At 39.7% G+C, this 20,710-nt stretch overlaps 1 protein-coding gene across 1 annotated transcript in view; it reads right to left on the minus strand.

The window, feature by feature from the left end:
* LOC132115082 (opsin-5-like) overlaps positions 1 to 17,836 on the minus strand; it is an 84,905-nt gene extending 67,069 nt beyond the window's left edge. The window contains exon 1 of the mRNA XM_059523484.1: positions 17,779 to 17,836. The gene's annotated coding sequence lies outside the window, so the exon portion shown is untranslated. The remainder of the gene's footprint in view (positions 1 to 17,778) is intronic.
* Between the last annotated feature and the right edge of the window lie 2,874 nt (positions 17,837 to 20,710).

Consider the following 20,710-nt stretch of genomic DNA (forward strand, 5'->3'; position numbering starts at 1 on the left):
GGACTGCAGGCAGGCCAGGTTAGCACCCGGACTCTTCTACGACAAAGCCATGCTGTTGTTATAGCTGCAGTATGTGGTTTTGCCTTGTCCTGCTGAAATAAATAAGGCCTTCCCTGAAATAGACGTTGTTTGGAGGGAAGCATATGTTGCTCTAAAACCTTTATATACCTTTCAGCATTCACGGAGCCTTCCAAAACATGCAAGCTGCCCATACCGTATGCACTTATGCACCCCCATACCATCAGAGATGCTGGCTTTTGAACTGAACGCTGATAACATGCTGGAAGGTCTCCCTCCTCTTTAGCCCGGAGGACACGGCGTCCGTGATTTCCAACAAGAATGTCAAATTTGGACTCGTCTGACCATAAAACACTATTCCACTTTGAAATAGTCCATTTTAAATGAGCCTTGGCCCACAGGACACGACGGCGCTTCTGGACCATGTTCACATATGGCTTCCTTTTTGCATGATAGAGCTTTAGTTGGCATCTGCTGATGGCACGGCGGATTGTGTTTACCGACAGTGGTTTCTGAAAGTATTCCTGGGCCCATTTAGAAATGTCATTGACACAATCATGCCGATGAGTGATGCAGTGTCGTCTGAGAGCCCGAAGACCACGGGCATCCAATAAAGGTCTCCGGCCTTGTCCCTTACGTACAGAGATTTCTCCAGTTTCTCTGAATCTTTTGATGATGTTATGCACTGTAGATGATGAGATTTGCAAAGCCTTTGCAATTTGATGTTGAGGAACATTGTTTTTAAAGTTTTCCACAATTTTTTTACGCAGTCTTTCACAGATTGGAGAGCCTCTGCCCATCTTTACTTCTGAGAGACTCTGCTTCTCTAAGACAAAGCTTTTATAGCTAATCATGTTACAGACCTGATATCAATTAACTTAATTAATCACTAGATGTTCTTCCAGCTGAATCTTTTCAAAACTGCTTGCTTTTTTAGCCATTTGTTGCCCCCGTGCCAACTTTTTTGAGACCTGTAGCAGGCATTAAATTTTAAATGAGCTAATTAAGTGGATAAAAGTGTAAAATTTCTCAGTTTAAACATTTGCTACGTTATCTATGTTCTATTGTGAATAAAATATTGGCTCATGTGATTTGAAAGTCTTTTAGTTTTAATTTTATTAAAATTTAAAAAACGTCCCAACTTTTCCGGAATTCGGGTTGTAGAACACATGAGATGGAACTTGCGTTTTCAGCAAGTACTGAAGGGGTCTCATGCGAAGCAGGCCCAACTGTAATACCAGTGATGTGGAGGCCATGAGGCCTAGCGTCCTTTGAAATGCTTTGAGGGGGTGAGAGGCTCCACCTTTGAAGGAAGCCATGGGCTGTTGTATGGCCAGTGCACATTCTGATGTGAATACTGCACTGATGCGGGCTGAGTTGAAAACTCTTTCCAAGAATGAGGTTCATTGTCTGGGAGATAGTAAGCTCTTGGTAAACTTTACCCTGAATCCCAGGCATTCTAAGTGGCTGAGGAGAAGGGGTCTTCGAGATATTAGCTCGGTCTCCGACTGGGCTACAATGAGCCAGTCATTGAGGTAGTTCAGAATACAGATTCCCTTATGTCTCAGATGGGAGAGAGCCGCATCTACGCACTTCATAAAAGTGCGACAAGCCAGGGACAGTCCAAAGAGAAGAACCGTGTATTGATATGCCATTCCCTTGAAGGCAAATCTCAAGAATCGCCTGTGGGGGTGGGCTACCTGGATGTGACAGTATGCGTTTTTCTGATCCAGAGAGAAGAACCAGACCCCTGGGCATATTTGTGAGAGAATCTGATCCAAAACAGTTATCCTGAATGGCTGTTTCATGAGGGCGCAGTTCCGGTGCATGAGACTGAGGATGGGCTGGAGGCCACCATCTATTTTGGGGACGAGGAAGCAGCAGCTTTCTCTGACTTGTCTCTACAGCTCCTTTTGCCAATCAATTCGTCACCTCGGAGCACAGGATGTGAGTGTTCACGCTCTGCACTAAGGTGGGAACCACGCCGCTAAATCGGAGGGTTCTTTGAGCGAATTGAAGTGAGTAGCCTCGTTTTATAAACCCCAAAAACCCAATCTTACACTTTGGGGATGGCTTGTTAGACCCCAGCCCATGTGTCAAAGAGTTGGATTGGTTTGAGTGATAAACGCCTTGTGGGGACCCAACACTTATGATAAGTGTAAGAGGGAATTTAGTGTCCTTTCTCTCGCTATAACAGCGGCTGGTTGTGAAGGCACCAATCGAAAGGGCCCAGTGTTCACAACCATAATTACAACAAACACACTGCCATCAGCACCTGAAATTGAATGGGGTGCTTGGAGGCATAAGAGAGGCTGTAGTGCTTTGCTGGATGCAATGATCAGACCCCGTGGGCGTGACCTCAGCGTGGGTGTGGTCCAGATGCGTCTGACCCTGAAGCTTTCAGTGACAGAGGGGTGGGGCAGCCTTTATTGAAGGCGAACCGCAAGCAAAGAAGAGTGAAACTCAAACTCACAGCTGTGCTGGTGTGGGATCACCCAAACCCTGTTGCTCAGCTCCGTGGCTTTATTGTTTCATTTTCCGAGCTTTGCTGAGAGAGGAGAAATTGGAGAGTGGAGCTGACTTAATTGAAGTTGCTCAGCAAGCAGAGAAGTGAGACTGAGTATGAGTGAGACTCATACTCTGAGCGAGAGCATTCCATCTCAGTAAGCATGCCGTCTCTGTGTGGGCGTTACCCAGACAGGCGACGCACTCACTGCCCTGTTGCATCCCTGGATTCCCTGCACGAGCCACACTCGCAGTGTGACATTTGCAACAATATCACTAGAAATTTACGCTTTTATAACTTTATAACTCACTGGACGGCAGCTGGTGATGAACATAGGGCTGCGCGGTCGCTGAATCAGCTTCTGACCACAGTGAGGTGTGTCAACGATGATTGGCTTCAAGTCTCATCAGTCAGCGAAGAAAAGATTGTCGTTGCTGAAGGATAATTTGTCTGATATCCTATGGCGAAATGCTCGCTAATATAGGCAGATGGCCCCAAACCATTGGTTCGTTTTTTATTTAATGCACAAACTAATGCCTGTGCAGACACACTGCATGATTGTATAGGCTTTAGTCCTCTGAGAAAAACATATTTTTTCCCCATAGCGTCTAACAACGCAGTATGAATAAGTTATCAAAAGGGAACTGGTTTTACTGATGATAAATATATGAACCTGATTATTGTGTATTCAAAAACACATAAAGTTTATTATTAAATCTCATTCTTGTTTCGCTTATATGACTTTCATCACATTATATGCATTATATACAATTACAATTGTAGCAGTTTCACAATTTCCTTTTCAACCATGCAGTTTTTTTCCCTTCATGTCATCTTTCCTCATACTTTAATATGCTCATTATGTAATTCCAATACTAATTTTCAAGCAGCTTGATTAAATTTTCTTGACCTCACCACCTTGTTCCAGTTTCAATGCTGAAAGAAACCACAATGGAACATAGTAAACTGCCATCATACATACCATGCTTAAAGGATCACTTCACCCCTTTGCATTTAGCTTTGTATTGTTAGAAACCCAGTCATATATTATAATGATCATGGATTTTTCCTTTGTTTTTCCCTGAGATGGGAGAAATAAGGATTTAATTGTTTTACTTCCTGCTTATTATGACGTAAAAATCGTAATTTGGCGTCATAATAAGCAGGAAGTCAAAATTCATTGAAAAGTGTAGAGACTACAGACACTAGCTTATTATTATTCCAGGGGGTGGGACCCACTCACCCTACAGGCCTATTACAGATCAGTGGGTGGGACTAAACTTACAGAAACGAAAATGAAAATCCGCCATCTTGTTTGGAAGCTATGTAGCTAAGCTAACAAGCGCTTATGGAGTCAGATTTACGAGAATGGCTGGAGGAACAACTCATGATATGGAAGAAGAGGATTTTCAAAGTCTGTTGCTCGAAACAGATGTTCGTGGCTATCTATACGAGCCACAATATAGCGCAGAGGAGGAACAGGAGGCGGCGGCTGCAGCCGAGGCCGGAGACCTGCCTGTCGCGTCCGAGGAGCCCGGGCGTGCTCAAGCTGGTGCGGACTGGTGGTGCCTGTGCTCTCGTTGTGCGCCTACCGACACAGAGCTCGAGTCCGTCTGCTGCAAGAATTTGAAAGATGCCAATTTCTCCTCGAAGAAATGTCTGAGGCAGACAAGGACACGGATGTTTGCGTTGTGAACCATCCTAGTTTCGCCCCGCATATGGACAGAGGCGTCCTGGAGACATATTTCAGAATTCCGAAGGTAAACTGGAAACGCCAGCCGAAGCCTGCAGGGACAAATGGACGTCTAACTGTAAAATAAGTGTTTCAATTTAATTTATTATTCATTTTGTGAAATGTATAGAATTTCTTCAAGCATTATTATCACGAAATGATTCCCGGTTAATAAGTTACGTAACGTCAACTGTAAACTGTTTGTGCAGTACCTTTTTTAATGCACAAAAAGCTTACTGTGGCATTGTTTACTACTGTGGCACGTAAATACCATACATCGCTAACTGTGTCCTCAATGTCTTGTAGACAATATCGCCTAACAGCCTAACAGCGGTGTTCTGGATTAGTGGGAGTGGCTTGTGGAGCTGTGCAAATGTGTTGCATTGTGGGAGTTGTGGTTTTCCATACAAATGAGCCCTAAAGTTACTTTCTGTAATAACTCGGTCAAAAAGGCACCAAATTCGAAAGTTTTAATAGATTTCGACTACATATATGACCCACTTTCAATGAAGATCAATGTTCCCACGGGTGAAATGCTCCTTTAAACATTAAAGACCCTTTTTTTTTTCTCCTTCCTTTGCTCTTTAATCAAAATTTTCCACCATAATCGGCTTTGGAGCCATTAGCATTTAAACTTATTGGTCAACAGCCTCACTGCTGCAAAACGCATATGGAATGAATGGGATGATTTGATGTGCTCTTATCTGCAGAGGGGAGCGAAGGCAAATTATTCTTAAATTAAAAAAAAAGTGTTTGGTGTACTCTTGAGCTGCTTTGCAGGCATGGCAAATATGTACTGTAATGAATGCCTCTATGTAAACCTCTCAAATGGACTGATATGACACTGACTCAAATGCATCAATGAGTCACCATTTAAATTGTCTCTTAACAACACTCTTAAAATGAACTGAGGGTTTCATCACTGTTTTGCATGTACTCAGTGCACAAACTCTGATGCAAATGTCTTTTTCATGTTGTTACTTCTCCAGCGTCTCTGAACTCTAATTTTCATGAGGAGAGGTATTACATTTACTTTGAAATACTGTCTATATATATACAGTACAGAAAAAAAGTTTGGACAAACCTTCTCATTCAAAGAGTTTTCTTTATTTTCATGACTATGAAAATTTTAGAGTCACACTGAAGGCATCAAGGGCTATTTGACAAAGAAGGAGAGTGATGGGGTGCTTTGCCAGATGACCTGGCCTCCACAGTCACCGGACCTGAACCCAATCGAGATGGTTTAGGGGTGAGCTGGACCGCAGACAGAAGGCAAAAGGGCCAACAAGTGCTAAGCATCTCAGGGAACTCCTTCAAGACTGTTGGAAGACCATTTCAGGTGACTACCTCTTGAAGCTCATCAAGAGAATGCCAAGAGTGTGCAAAGCAGTAATCAAAGCAAAAGGTGGCTACTTTGAAGAACCTAGAATATGACATATTTTCAGTTGTTTCACACTTTTTTGTTATGTATATAATTCCACATGTGTTAATTCATAGTTGTGATGCCTTCAGTGTGAATCTACAATTTTCATAGTCATGAAAATAAAGAAAACTCTTTGAATGAGAAGGTGTGTCCAAACTTTTGGTCTGTACTGTATATATATATATACATACATACACTACTTCACAATCACTCACCATGGTTACTTTATTACTTTAATACTTCATTACTTTATATGAAGTTTTTATTTGAATAGCTAAATTGTATTTTTGAATTTTTGAAGTATTTTTGAATAGCTAAATTGATGCAATCATTCATCCTCACACAGATGGTGCCGGGTGATTGTGCAACAGAGTCCACCCCGGCAAAACAGAAGTGTTACACACACCGACGTGTCTTCTAGTTATTGTCAGAGTGGCTGAGTTCAGTAAGTCAAGATTCTCTGCAGTAAGTCTACTCTGTAGAAAATAACACTCTCTGCAATGCTGGAGGTGACAGCACAGAAAAATAAGCAGCAGCATGTTTATGATTTGCATGTAGATTTCTGCTCTTAGAGGAGGTAATTGTTTGAACGTCAGTAGATTTCATCTCTAACTGGCTCCCTGTGCAACATCAGAATCACATCCGCAGCCAACAGACTGTGCATATGGACTCCTATACTGCATATACTGCAGATGAAAGCTTGATTAAATTTCTTCTACCATCGTTTTGGTACACTGATCCAAAAGTATGTGGACACTTAATACACTTATTATACAGAAAGATAGCACAAGCACACTTGTAGGTCCATGCAATGCAAACCAGTGGAAAAAACAAACAAACAAACAAAAAATAATAATAATGGCAGCATAAACATAATCCATACAACATTGGTTTAATCCATGTCTTCTAAATTTTGGGTAAGAACAGACCAAAATGTAATTAATCTTTCATCTTGACATCAGCAGTGATTTTGAGCTTGATTGCATCCATCCAGCCATCTAGCACTCTACACATTGCACTCTACTGTATCCCATAATGCTATGCACAACCTTCCATTTTCATTGTGATGGTTGAACTGAAAACACAGAACATATGTTGCCATTTACAGAATTTCAAAACATTACCAAATATTTCAAAATGCATTATCATTTTGGCAGAACCCCCCCCCCCCCCCCCCAAAAAAAAAATACAGCATATTGAATTAGTTATCCACCATACAGTTATATTTTTTTTATCATAAGTAACTTATTATTTCAGTTTTTAAAAATCCTTTAAACTTGTTTAGCCTCAATCCTGAGACCAGCTGCATTAAACTTCAGTGGCTACCCAGGTAAGAAAAATTGCTCTGCTTTTGCTTCTAATTATTTATTGTATTTATTTTATATGAAGTACCTATGTATTATTTATATTATTTCCTTAATGCATTAAACATTAAAATTATTTTGACAATTAATATTAACATTTTAGTTTCAATTAATAAAAATATGCTTTTTTAAACATGATTCCTTTAAAGCGCATTGTGAACCTGTATAAATTATTAAATAAATTACTGGATTTGAAAACGATGACACATGGTTAGTCATGTGATGCATACTTGGATTTGGGTTTTATCAACTCTAAATCTGCTCTGAGTTTATGTAACTAGCATCATGCAACAAGCCATTGTAGTGATAAACACAGACTACAACTCGATTATCCAATGTGGCATAAGCCTGTTAAAGCATGGTTATTTCTTAAGGTAGCTTACTTTAATGAAAATATTCAATATTCAGAATGATCTTCTCAGGTGTATCAAACAATTATAATCATGCAACAGTGTGAAAACAGTCTGATGAATCAATACGCCATGCATCACAGTACAAAAACATTTTTAATAAAATTGTGACTACTAAATAATGTAATTAAAACATTAAAACAAATGTCAGGAAGTGTATAATCTCATTCTGTTTTCTTACAAATATAGTGCTTACTGCATTAAGCTCAAACATTCAACTGTTTATATAACATAATGAATGAAATATAGGCAGTGCCGGACACTTTACGTTTCACCCCATCTGTCATAATTTGTAGGAGAGGAACAAGGAGTCGCTGGAGCAACACGAACGAAAGTCTTTAAAAATCCACTTGAAACAGAGAAGAAGATAGAGGAGAGGGAGGAGTCCCAGTCAATGAGATCCTTCTCCTCGTTTTGGCCCTTTTGCCACACCATACTCAGCTCACCCTCACCCTCAGCCTCCATCACAGTGATGGATGATGATTGTTTGTATTGTGACTTCGGACCAGAAGTAACATCATCTGTCTCATTTTTGACTCACGGAACTGGATTTAAAATATAACAAGATGCTACCTGGACAGCATAGTCTCTGTTGAACGTTTTGAGACTGTTTGTGTTTCTTGTGGCTTTATCAACCAATTAGCAGTGTCATGACAACATTTTCCAACTTGATTACCCACATGGCATTCACAGCTCACGTGATTGGCTCAGTTTTGACCAGATTTGACTTGTGAATGAAGATGTCAGAATTCAAATCGGGTTTTTCCAATAGGACCTGTATCCGTCAGCCAAGCATCTGCCCTTGAGATGAATGGGAATGTTAATGACAAGCTCTCTCCAGGTATTATGTAGATCTCCTTGGCTTAATGAAACATAGCTATGTTTTGATAGAGCCTCTTTTGGGAAATCAACCTACAAATAAGTGACTCTGAATATTTAACTGAAGAGGAGGTAACATTTTTAAATCTAAAGAAAAATACATATTTAAAAGCATTTAAATTATTTTAGTGACTGCTTGTTTATGTCTGTTAATGCACTGCTAAGTTTCCTCTGAGGATTGACTGTTGAGTAATTAGCGTTTGCATTTGGATTAGAAAATTATCAATACAGTCTCACCATAAGAGCTAATCCATAAACGCTCAGAAGTGTAATTATTATAACCAATTCTTTGTCTCAGTTCCTACGGCTCCCATGCAGGCTGTTTGGAAGTCTTGTTGCAATCATTGCCTCTCAGGGAATGATCATCTGCTTTTGGAGCTGTTAACAGTGGCACTGTAATTTACAGTAACTGCCTTCAGTGCATCCTGCTAAGGGCAAATATATAAATGCTACTGTGCAAAGCTCTACAGTGTTTGAGAGCCCATTCACATCAGCTCTAATGCACACTGGGGTAGACTTTAGTTCTAGCCTTACAAAGAAAGACTATTGCTCCTCCACATCTCAAGTGACTTAATAAAATCTTTACTTTGTTAGATTAATTTTAACTTTATGTCAGAGGTAAGATAAAAACAATTGAGCCATTTGTTGTCATATAATTATGACTACTAAATGACCTCATTTTGATCATTATCAAAACATGATGGAAAATATATGATCTCATTTCATTTTCAACATTTTACAAATAGTGCTTACTGCATTAATCAAGCTCAAACATTCATCCGTTTTTAAATGAACATTTAATATTTATATTTAAAGTTTAATATGTGGGTCCTTTATATTACTAACTAGCTGCCCTTAATATAAGCAAAATCTAATATCAAAAATTTTGCAAAAAGTGCAAAACGCATAGACTAGAGGGAGTAAAATGCAAACAACATTTATTTATTTTTTCACACTAATTAGTGCTGTCAAACGATTAATCGCATCCAAAATGAAAGTTTCTGTTTACAAAGCATGTGTGTGTACTGTGTGTATTTATTATGTATATATAAATACACAAACATGAATGTATATTTTTAAGAAAAATATGTTTTGTTTATATTTAAAACCTGAATATTTATGTATTATATTTTAATATAAATATACAAAGACATGTAAATATATATTTTTTAAATATATACATCTACGTTTGTGTATTTTTATATGCATAATAAATACATTTTGTAAACAAAAACTTCAATCAGTCAAACAATGAATCGCGATTAATCATTTGACAGCACTTAAAATTATACATTTTGACGTTTGCGCATATGCAGCTCCTTATGTATTGTTTTTTGAGATGGTAAACTTGCTTGGTAGCACACCTGATACAGCATTGCATTTGTGATGCAGAGCAGTCCCATTGAACACGACACAACAGAGTTCAGCGTCATGTTTGATTTTGTTTAGAAAGTATTGAAAAATATTTTATGACATGACACCCATATCTGGTTCTTTCCAAGAAAGACTGGTTTATGATGTGCATAGCTAAAAAAAAAAAAAAGAATTATACTGACATTAGGCTTCTTTTAGCCCTCTGCTGGTCTTTGTTCTTTCTCCACCTATGCTTTTAAACTAATGCAAATCAGTATTAACATAGTATAATGGTATTAAATTTATCTCCCACACGTGTCCCACAAAATCACATTTATGTCCTGCAACAAAGCAATAACCGTGGTCATTTTATTTGTCGGCGACTTCCACAAAATTGTCAGTGAGTGAAAATTAGGGTGTAAATCATGCAGTGTGTGTCCAGCATAACTGCATAAAATCAATCATATTGTATTTATACAAGCCTTCCCTGAGGATGAAATTTAACATTTGCTTTAAGTTAAACAAGCTATCCCTTTGTTGAATAAGATAAAAAAAAAGGATTAATTTTAAAGTCCAATTTTGTATCCTTCCAACAAAGTGCCTTAATCTTTTTGCTATCTAGGGGAAACATTTGGCACATTAAAGTCACACTATGGTTTTTAAGATGCACACAAGTGCACACCTGTATCCCTGATCTTTAAGTTATCCAGCAACCCCTTAATGAACAAAACATTTTTTAAATGAAAACTCATGGTCCATATATGACATGGTCCATTCCTTTTTCTTTTTTTTTTTCCACTACCCATTTAAATTTCCCTTCATCTGTATTTAATAATCTTTCATGTCGTTGTCTGTCTGTCTGTCATTTAATCTTTTTTAAAGTCATTGTTGTCTTTATATGAAGGTCATTTGTATTAAATTATGAGCTACATTCAAATGGACACATGATTTGTTTCCTCAAGAGTTTCAGAGATAATATCCTCCGACCTTTCTCTCTAATCCTGCCTAACTCAGTTAATCTCACTAGATTCTCTTCAATATTCCCACATAAACTCTCAGGGAACATATTATGGTGCTTATAAACAGCAGTGCCACGCACTGACTTCCTGAAATTTTCCTCAGCCTCATGTGGTCAGGGAGAAGAGGGTCGATGTGGGAAGACGTTAAAAAAGGAAAGTAGTTAATTATGAAATCATGAAACTTTATCAAGGTTGGCCTGTAACTGCTTAAGATGACCGTATCAGCATTGCTAATTGCTGTTAGGATTTGACCATTATTAGTAAAAGTATGATAACGTTCAATCCCAGTGTTTATGCAATCAAAATTAATCTGAATGGAGGAAGTTTATGGGTGGTCTCATAAAGTTTAATATGGCTTGATATGGCTCTAGATTTCGATCTAAGGATTTCTGTAAATTTCACAAATGCTTTTAGTGTGACATGCTGATTAAAATGACTATAAACAACAGGTTTATCTATTTGTCACTCTATATCTGCCAATTATTTATTTTTTATTTAAGTTTTCACAGCAGAAAGACACACGTATTGCTAAATAATTGCTAAAAAAAGTATAAACTATAAATCAGATGAGAGAAAGCATGCAGTAGAATGTGTATATCAAGTTTTTCAACAAAGTTTTGATCATGCTGAACATAAAGAGGCCTTGGAAACATTATAAAATAGGCTTTATAGGGCTAAACATACTTTATATTCACTGAAATGACAGATGCTGTCAAATAACACTAACACACCTGTCCAAGCACCAAAGCATAACATGCATATTTAAAACAACAGATTTATCAAATTAGCATTGCAGACGTTCTACACTGTACTAAATTCTCCAAATCTGTCCAATGAGCCATCAAGTTTATTTCTGAAATCAGTTAATCATCACTGCTGTGCATTGGGGATCAAATGCTTATGGGATGATTGCCAATTACTGAAATGAAAAGTCACATTTATGCTACTGTGGCAGGTGCACTACACATTCGCTGTAGAAAAGAAAGCATTTGAGAATGATAGAAGCTCGAATCTCAACATCCCCAGACACCCTCTCCAGATAACAGTCTCACTGTTTCTGAGTTCTGAGCCTTTGAATCTGCGCTATGGACTTTCTCTTTTGCTCTCAAAGCACCATGCTTTAAGCTTCTCAATGAGATGCTTCGAGTTACATAACCATGCAATTATTAGCACCAGCACCGCATGAAACATCAAAATCATGTCAGCCACCTCTACACTTCTGAAAATGAAGTTTACTAAAGCCGATCAAGCACAGAAACTTGATGACTCATGAAAAAATTCTGAATCCTGACACTCGGAGACTGTCATGGTCAAGATTAAGAGGGACTAACAGATTTAATTTGCTTCCAAAATGGACTCCAAACAAACCCTGAGTGAAACTATAGTAATGTATTGACTGAATTGTTTTTTTTTTTTAAATTAAAGAAGGAACTTTAATTACTAGCATTCAAGCAAACATACGTGATTAACAAAAAAATGCCTCTGCATAATTAAACTAGAACAATTATGACTGTCAATATTGCAGTGAAATGTGAAAATGAAGACAATGTGTCAACTACTCACATAGATCTGCCCAGGTTGCACTGAAGATTTTTTGTATTGTTTTTTGTAGCATTAACTAATAACACATGTATTGAGTGCACAAATGCAATAACCAGTCAGATACAATTTCAATTTGTATAATTTATTTATTTTATGTAAATGTATTTTAATCTAGAGTAGTTAATCATGGTTTAAAAAATGGCTTTCTGAAACACAAATAAAATACAGATTACTAACTCCCGGACTATGGAGTCCTGAACTAAAATAAACTAGATTCATTTAAGACAAACTGTGCTATTGTGAATTAGTATGACAGAGGATGCTTATAAATCATGGAATGAACGTTTAAGAAAAGGGACCTTCAAAATCAGCAACATTTTGAACAAAAAGCTGAGAGATTTGTGTTTATGTCAAAGACTGCATCTGGACTGGATTCTGAGTGATGATCAAAACATAGATGGAGTAGATCCTGCTCTGAAAAGGGGCGGAGCTACATAAGGTCTTTATAACTATGAAAACCTGGACTGCCGGAAAATTCCATCAGTGGTTAATAAGGTAATTCTAAAAAACGCTCTTTCAGGGGTAACTAAAATAGCTTTCGATTTGGCCCTAAATGGAAAAGTTGATTTCTGACCCTGGACAAAGCGCATAGAAATCAAATGTAAGGTTTTACACTTTACATTATTTGCTGAAAATCTTCCCGTCTGTTGCATCATTGGTTCTTGTGCTCCTCATAAAGAACTGAAGGGTTCTTGAAGATTTGGCTAAGCATCTAATTTTGTGTCCCATTGAAGCAACAACGTTTGGAGCAGCGTGAGGGTGATTGTGTACTGATGTACTGTATTTTCTACTTTGTATTTTCAGTTGAGTTCAAAATAATGCCTGTTAGTTCTGTTGCTAAGTGTCCTGTGCCCTGTTTAGATATCTACAGGTCTCAGAACCCTGCTATCTTCTGATCTTACCCAATCAAGCCTGGAGGTGTGGTACAACTGAATACACTCAAGCAGAACCGTTCAGCCCGGGGCACATACTAGTGAATCTAGTCTTTGTTCAGGGACTTTTATCTTCATTGGAATTTCTGAAGGGAACATGCAGTTGCAGTTGCAATGAATCACAATCATATGACATTAACAGTAGTTAAATCATGATACTGTATAAATGAAAGTGTTCGTGGACCTAATGGAGATTTATTTCTAGAATTCACAGGCAGAAACTCTATAACCGTTAAGATGCAGTCACCAAAGGGTCCACTGTCAGCAGTGTTGTAATGTATGTAAGCACAACACACACAGAAGACTCCTTCAAACCAAGCAGCTTTCTCTTGGTCAGTGAGTTGACTTCACGTTTGATTTGAACATGAGCAAAACTCAAGATATTTTCCTCTTTGCATTGTGTTTTTGATACGGATGGGATGGAATAAACAGATTTACTACAACAATGGACAAAATGTCCAATGTTTAACAAGTATTTAACCAAGGCGCACCACATTATGAAATTCTATTGGGTTACATTAGTATAGTGGCAAAACACAATTTACATTTAATTTGAATCCTGAATAAAATGTATTGATATTTTTAAAAATAAATAAGCACTACAAATTCAAAATGCTATTTCACATACTTAATGTGCCGTTTTGACCAAGATGCAAATAAAATGTGCACACAAATGCATATGTCCACTTGAAATGTATACTTTTTTATTGTAAGAGAACATAAATGTTACATAAATTACTATAAAAATATCTGACAAAATATGAACATTAAAAAAAAATTAAAAACGGGGAGTTTGGCCGGTTAGGTCCACTAGGCAGGAATCGAACTCGGGACGCCCAGAGCACTCCCCACGAGGCTATAGGCACTGACAACTGAGAGCACATTTTGACAAATATTGCTTCCATACACTGCCTGTAAGAACAGATCATATTTCATCCATAAATACCTAGAGGAATGCCAGAATGTGTTTGTGTGTTTGTTAGTGGACAGTGAGCGCTATATATATATATATATATATTTTTTTTTTTTTTTTTTTATATAAGATTTATATCTTATTTTATCATTTTTTATTATGATTTCAGATTCTAATTTATCTGGATATTTTTGTTTCAGTGCACTTAAAAATGTATGACAGAAAATATACCTTCCTATACACACATTTCATTGGATTACAGACAGTGATTTTCAATGAATAATTTCAGTCCATAGAGAGTGTTTATTGGTTTGGCTGCTTCACATAACCTGACACCGCCTAAAGAGCTTGTCCTTCAAACAGCTCAACACAAACAAGAGCATGTCTTCTGAGAGAAACCACAGAGAGACTGACAATCACTCTTAAAAATAAAGGTGCTTTATTGAAATCAATGGTTAGGTTACATAAAGAACCTTTAAATCCATGCACTCCTAAAACCCCTTTATTTTATTTAAGTTCAGTAGCAGAGAACACAATACAGAGGCACCAGTTTTATGTGAATGCAGTCAGTGATTGCACAATGGACTATACTCAAAAAATAACTGTGTGAAAATATATCTGTTGTTGCCAACAAGAATAACAGTCCCATTTAGGAAAATATTTTATGGTTAGATAAGACAAAGTGGTTTTCATCCAAAATTTAATGCAATATGTGTGGTGAAAATTGAAAACACTCAGAATATCCGGTGTTTATTAACCGTGGACAGTGGTCAAGGCTAAATGAATCCTGAGAATCTTTTCAGTTTGAACATTTCGATCACCCAGAGACAACGTCTAAAGGGCTGTGTTGCAGTGGTTAAAGCTCAAGGCTGAAGACTGGGGGGTTTCTGGATCGATGCCCCTAAGAAGTGAGCTATAAGTAAACAGCCCTGTGCCCTTGAGCGGGGCACTCAACCCCGGGTTACTCTAGGGGGCTTGTCCTTGTAATAAAACTCATTGTGTCAATCTGTGATGTTACATGAGACTGCAGAAAACAACAGCAGCCCTAGTCGAGTGCCAGTTAATTCTGTTACAAATGGTTTTTTTTTTTTTTTTTTTTTTTTTTTTTTTACAAATAGTGAAAATGAGGACATGTATATTGATTTCAGAATTATTATTTTTTTTTCATTCAGGATCATGGTTTCCACAAAGCAGCAACTGTTTTCAACATTGATATTAATCAGAAATGAATTGAAAAAAATTGAAAATAAATATTCAAATATATATATTTTTTTAATTGTATTGATATTTCACAATATAATAGTTTTTTTCACACCACAGAACTATTTCAGTGAATTTAACATCCAGATTTACTAACAGCTTGCTCACATGCTGTGTGTGTTCATTACTCACTGTGCTGTGTGTGCACTTGGATGAATAAATGCATAGCACAACTTCCAAGTGTGGGACACCATAATTGGCCACATGTCACTTTCACTTTAATTTGTAGGAGCGTCCTTTTCAGACGCTAAATTTATGAGAGGAGAGAATTTAAATGAATCATGCAACACGATTTACTAAGGTTTGCAGTAGTTGTATTTCCACCATTATTTACGACCTAAAAAAGCATGTCACGGGTTGCACTGCTCTGTGTTGATTGTGTTTGTTAATATGGAGATGATCTGGTTGTGTCTGTTTTTTAATGTGCATACTGTCAGTAAATCAGCCGCAGAACTTCCCGCTCCCATAAGTGCTTTTATGGGATTAATGCTAATTTGCTCTGTTTAGTAAATCTGGCCCTCAGTGTACTGTACATTCATATGCATTTTAACTAGGGCTGTTGAAATGAACAAATTTATTTTGCATTAAAAAATATTTATCGCAATTAATTCAGCACCCATTTTTTCCTGGCAACCCTTTGGCTATGAGTACTGTAGATTATATGAATGAACAGAGGTGAACTTAACCAATAAGTGAGAAAAACAAAAACCCCACACACACATTCCGGGCCCCCTCTCCTTTGCCGGGCCCTTGGAATTGTCCTAACCATCCCCCTGTTACAGCACCCCTGCGACACCATTAATTAAATGTAAAAAAGTACGTATCCCATACTGCTTGCATATGAGCACTCGCATGTTGCTTGCATTTTAAAGTAAGACTCTGTTGCAATGTTGCCTGCAAAGTAGATTTAGTACTGAATGGATTCCAGAGCTAAACCAGTCTATTACATTCAAATTAGTCTTCTGATGTTTGACAGGGCAGATTTGCTTTTCCTATAAGAGCCATCTTCACTCACTCAATAACATTTAGATCAGGATGTAAGAAGGCTGTTGTGCTCTTTACAACTCTAAAACTAAATATAAAGCTTTTAAAGTATAGTGGTATGAAGATGGTGACGCATGTCAGCAGTCAAGAAGCAGTTTGCTATCATTGTGTCACAACGTCCAGGCTAGATGCCAGAATGTCCACTTGACTGAAGAAGCATGTCATGTGCAAGTCATAGAAAAAATAAATAAATAACAAGCTACACTTTTTGTCTAGGGAGTTAAGCTTAACCTAAATACTTTGCAATGCCTCAGATGCCAATATACAGTATATGTGTGTGTGTGTGTGTGTGTGTGTGTGTGTGTGTGTGTGTGTCACCCTGCAGCACAAAAGCAGTGTTTTGTGAAAAAGTCACTGGGGTATATTTTTAGCAATGGCCAAATAAACACTGTATAGGTCAAAATTATTGATTTTTCTTTTATGCCAAAAATCATTAGGACATTAAGTAAAGAACATGTTCCATGAAAATATTTCGTACATTTCCTACCGTAAATATAATTTTTGATTAGTAATATGCATTGCTAAGAATTCATTTGGACAACTTCAAAGATGATTTTCTCAGTATTTAGATTTGTTTGCACCCTCAGATTCCAGATTTACAAAGTTTTATCTTGGCCAAATATTGTCCGATCCCAACAAACCATACATCAATGAAAAGGTTATATATTCAGCTCATTTATTCAAATCTCAAAAATTGACACTTAAGACTGGTTTTGTGGTCCAGAGTCACACACACACACACACACACACACACACACACACACACACACACACACACACACACACACACACACACACATATATATAAAAGCTCTGAACCAAGCCAGCATTATCTAACAAAATGATTAGGCATACAGTAGTAATACATGCAGACATAAAGTAATTAATTTTGAATTATTATCATAATTCGCATAAACACATTTGATTTGATTATAATTAGACTATATGCACCATATAATAACACTTGGGTAATTATGTAAAAAATTACATTTGAAAATATATTCAAATAGAAAATCATTTAAATTGTAATAATATTTCACAATATTAGTTTTTAATGTATTTTTTAAAATATATATATTTTTTACTGTTTTTTTAATCAAATATATTCAATGTTCAATGCAAGAATGCACGCTCTTACATTTTGATCCATAATTTTCTTTGCACATTAAACAAATTAAGTCAGAGAAACTCTAGAAGGTCGTGGAAGATTGCATCCTGAAATTTGTCCCCAAGGAACTTTGAGCAGAAAAGCCTCTGATTTCAGTAAAACAAGCATGAGATAAACACATTCCCTGTTCCTGTGACACTCCAGCATGGTCTTACCTTCCAGGGAGAGGCTGGACTTCCTCAGACGCACTCATGGAGGCCAAAGGTGTTCCAGGGCAAAAGCAGCAGTGGCCAAACTCCAGCAGGAGAGACGACAGGACACGTCCGTCCTCAGACTGAGGCAGAAAGAGTACTAGAGAGAAGAGACTCAGCGTGTGACACACAAACAGACACACGCTGATGGAGAAATGTGCGTTCACACTCACACATGCATCCACGCAGGATTAAAGATAGTTCGGAGGGACAGTTGCAGAGGTGTGGTGTGCATTGAGCTGGACTCACTTATTCAGGCTGCACACACACACACACACACACACACACTCTCTGTCTCTCTCAAATGTTTTTCCCGTATGGTATGAACTAGTCCATAACACTGCTACTCCAAGCATGGCAAGAGAGACACTGAGGCTTGTTGTCTAACTAACAGCATGGTCTCTCCTGCTCTCTATTTGCCCTCCCTCTCTTTATGTTTCATACTTGCTATATCATACACGTCTCTTCACGCCAGATTTTCTGTCGATCTGCTTTTATACGTCTCTCCCTTTCCCTCTGTTTCGGTGATTTGCTCTTATTTCGTCTGGCTAGCAGATACTTTCCCTGTACTTATCACAGTTCTCTTACGAGAGCTCTCTCGTACTGCGTCTTAGCTAAGACGCCACGGGAAAAGTCTCTTTTCACGAAATACTGAAGCAAAAAATTATCCTTAATTTTGTATTTTTGTAAAGCCCATTTGCAGCAGTACACAGCCATAGGCGAGACGGCTCGTTCGCTCATTGGCTTGTTCTGCGGCAACTGCACAGCCTATCGAGCGCGGGCTGATGCAACATCAGATCAATAAGGGCGCTTCGAGCCCTTCTTGCCACTTCCCGCCGAAACGGGTGTGGCCCAACCTATAAAAGGAGCTCGAAAAGGCTGACTCACCTGATTTTTCATCTCTTCAGCGAAGCTCACGCATCGCTGGATCACGGAGGAAGCAAGCGCCGTCTGAGAAAGCACATCAGCAGGACGAGCCATTCTGAAGCTGCTGACATCGCCGCCTTCCACTGCCGTTCCTGCTGCACTATCCGGCGCCTATATCCTTAAAATTCTGTTATATCCAAGCTGTTCTTTATGTGTGTGTGTGTGTTCGCCCTGCGACACACACTCGTAAAAGAGCTCGCGTCTTTTTTAAGATGCCTTCCTGCGGCTCGTCAGAGCCCCACTCAGCGAGGGAGACCGGTACGTCATCTGTGTCTCCTGCCTGGGTGAAGATCATGCAGCGCTCGCGCTCGCTGACGGCGGATGCCCCCACTGCGAGCTGTTGCCATGGTGACTCTGAGGACTCGCCTGGCCTTTTTCTCTGAGCCTGCATTCTCCGCTGCGCTGAGGCGCCATAAAAGCATCGCTTCCAGCGGATTCCGGAACCGTCTTCAGCTCAACCGAGCTCGCCGGTTCGCCCTGCTTCACCGGCCCCCCCTGCATCGCTTCCCGGTGGGCAGCGCCCGCTGTTTGCCGGCGCGTCGTCCGAGGAAGTCGATCTCAGGGCCGCGTCAGGGGAAGAGGACACACACTCTCTGCTAGCTTCGGGCAGTGAGGGCTGGAAGAGCTCCGAGGATCTCGCGCCTTCTGCTCAGAAGCCCAGCAGACGAGCTGACATCGAGAAGGAGCCGGGGCGAATGCTCGTGTTGGCCGCGATGAGTCTCGGCCGCGAGTGGTTTGCACCAGCGCCCCCCCTCTCGTTCCCGGCTGGATGGTATTTCCCTTTCGGATGAGCGTACTTCTCAAAGCCCGCCTCATTTCTTCCTGAGCTTCACGAAAAGGTGGCGAAGGCTTGGAACGCTCCAAGTCTCACTAGCATTCTCCACACTGATGATGCTAAAAACAGGAACTACCACTCACTTCCGCCGGTGGAACAGGCGATAGCGACGCACCTTTGTCCGCCCTCTGCTGGACGGCGGCAAAAGCGGTGTTGCCATCTAAAGCCTGCTGTGTGACGCTGCGTCGGCACTACTAACGATGGCTGCTTCATCGAAGCGCAGGTGTACGAGTTCCGCTGTGGCCGAGCTCTCACCCAAGCGCGCCACTGTTTCAGTTCCAGGAATTGTGACTGTCTCAGCGTTTTCTGCAATGCGCAAGCCTGCACAGTTGCCCGCTTGCCTGCACACAAAAGCCGTTATCACAACAGCTTCAGCAACGCAGCTCGAGACCCCCGTTCTCGCTCTACCGGCCGTCGCCCCGCGCCGCGGGGACCGCGGCAGAGGATTACGGTGAGGCCGGGAGCCCCGAAGCCATCCTAGGAAAGCCATCTATGCATGCTGCATGACGCTGCGTCGGCACTACACACGATGGCTGCTTCATCGAAGCTCCAGTGTACGAGTTCCGCTGTGGCCGGGCTCTCACCTAAGCGCGCCGCTGTTTCAGTTCCAGAGATTGTGACTGTTACAGCGTTTTTTGCAATGCGCAAGCCTGTACGGTTGCCCGCTTGCCTGCACACAAAAACCGTTATCACGGCTACCCAGATATTTCCCGAAAAAGGTGTAATTTCTGGTGTCCCGGCCACGGCCGATGGTGCTATAAATGTAGTGACGATACCCACTGCTCAGTGCCCCTCTCCACATATAAGCACAGCCCTTCACACAGGGCTCGCGCCCATAAAAGCGACTCAAGTCGATCACGCGCACTACATAGTAGACCTGCCCACTCCTCAGTGCCCACAATCACTATGTCACACGCGTCATGTGGTTTCTGTAAAAACGAAACCCGTGCACGTTCGTCCGGCCACGGCCGATGGTGCTATAAATGTAGTGACGATGCCCACTCCTCAGTGCCCATCTCCACATGTAAGCACAGCCCTGCACACAGTGCCCACACATAAAAGCGACTCAAGTCGATCACGCGCACTACATAGTAGACGTGCCCACTCCTCAGTGCCCACAATCACTATGTCACA

Source organism: Carassius carassius, chromosome 34, assembly GCF_963082965.1.
Source record: "Carassius carassius chromosome 34, fCarCar2.1, whole genome shotgun sequence".
Taxonomy (NCBI): domain Eukaryota; kingdom Metazoa; phylum Chordata; class Actinopteri; order Cypriniformes; family Cyprinidae; genus Carassius; species Carassius carassius.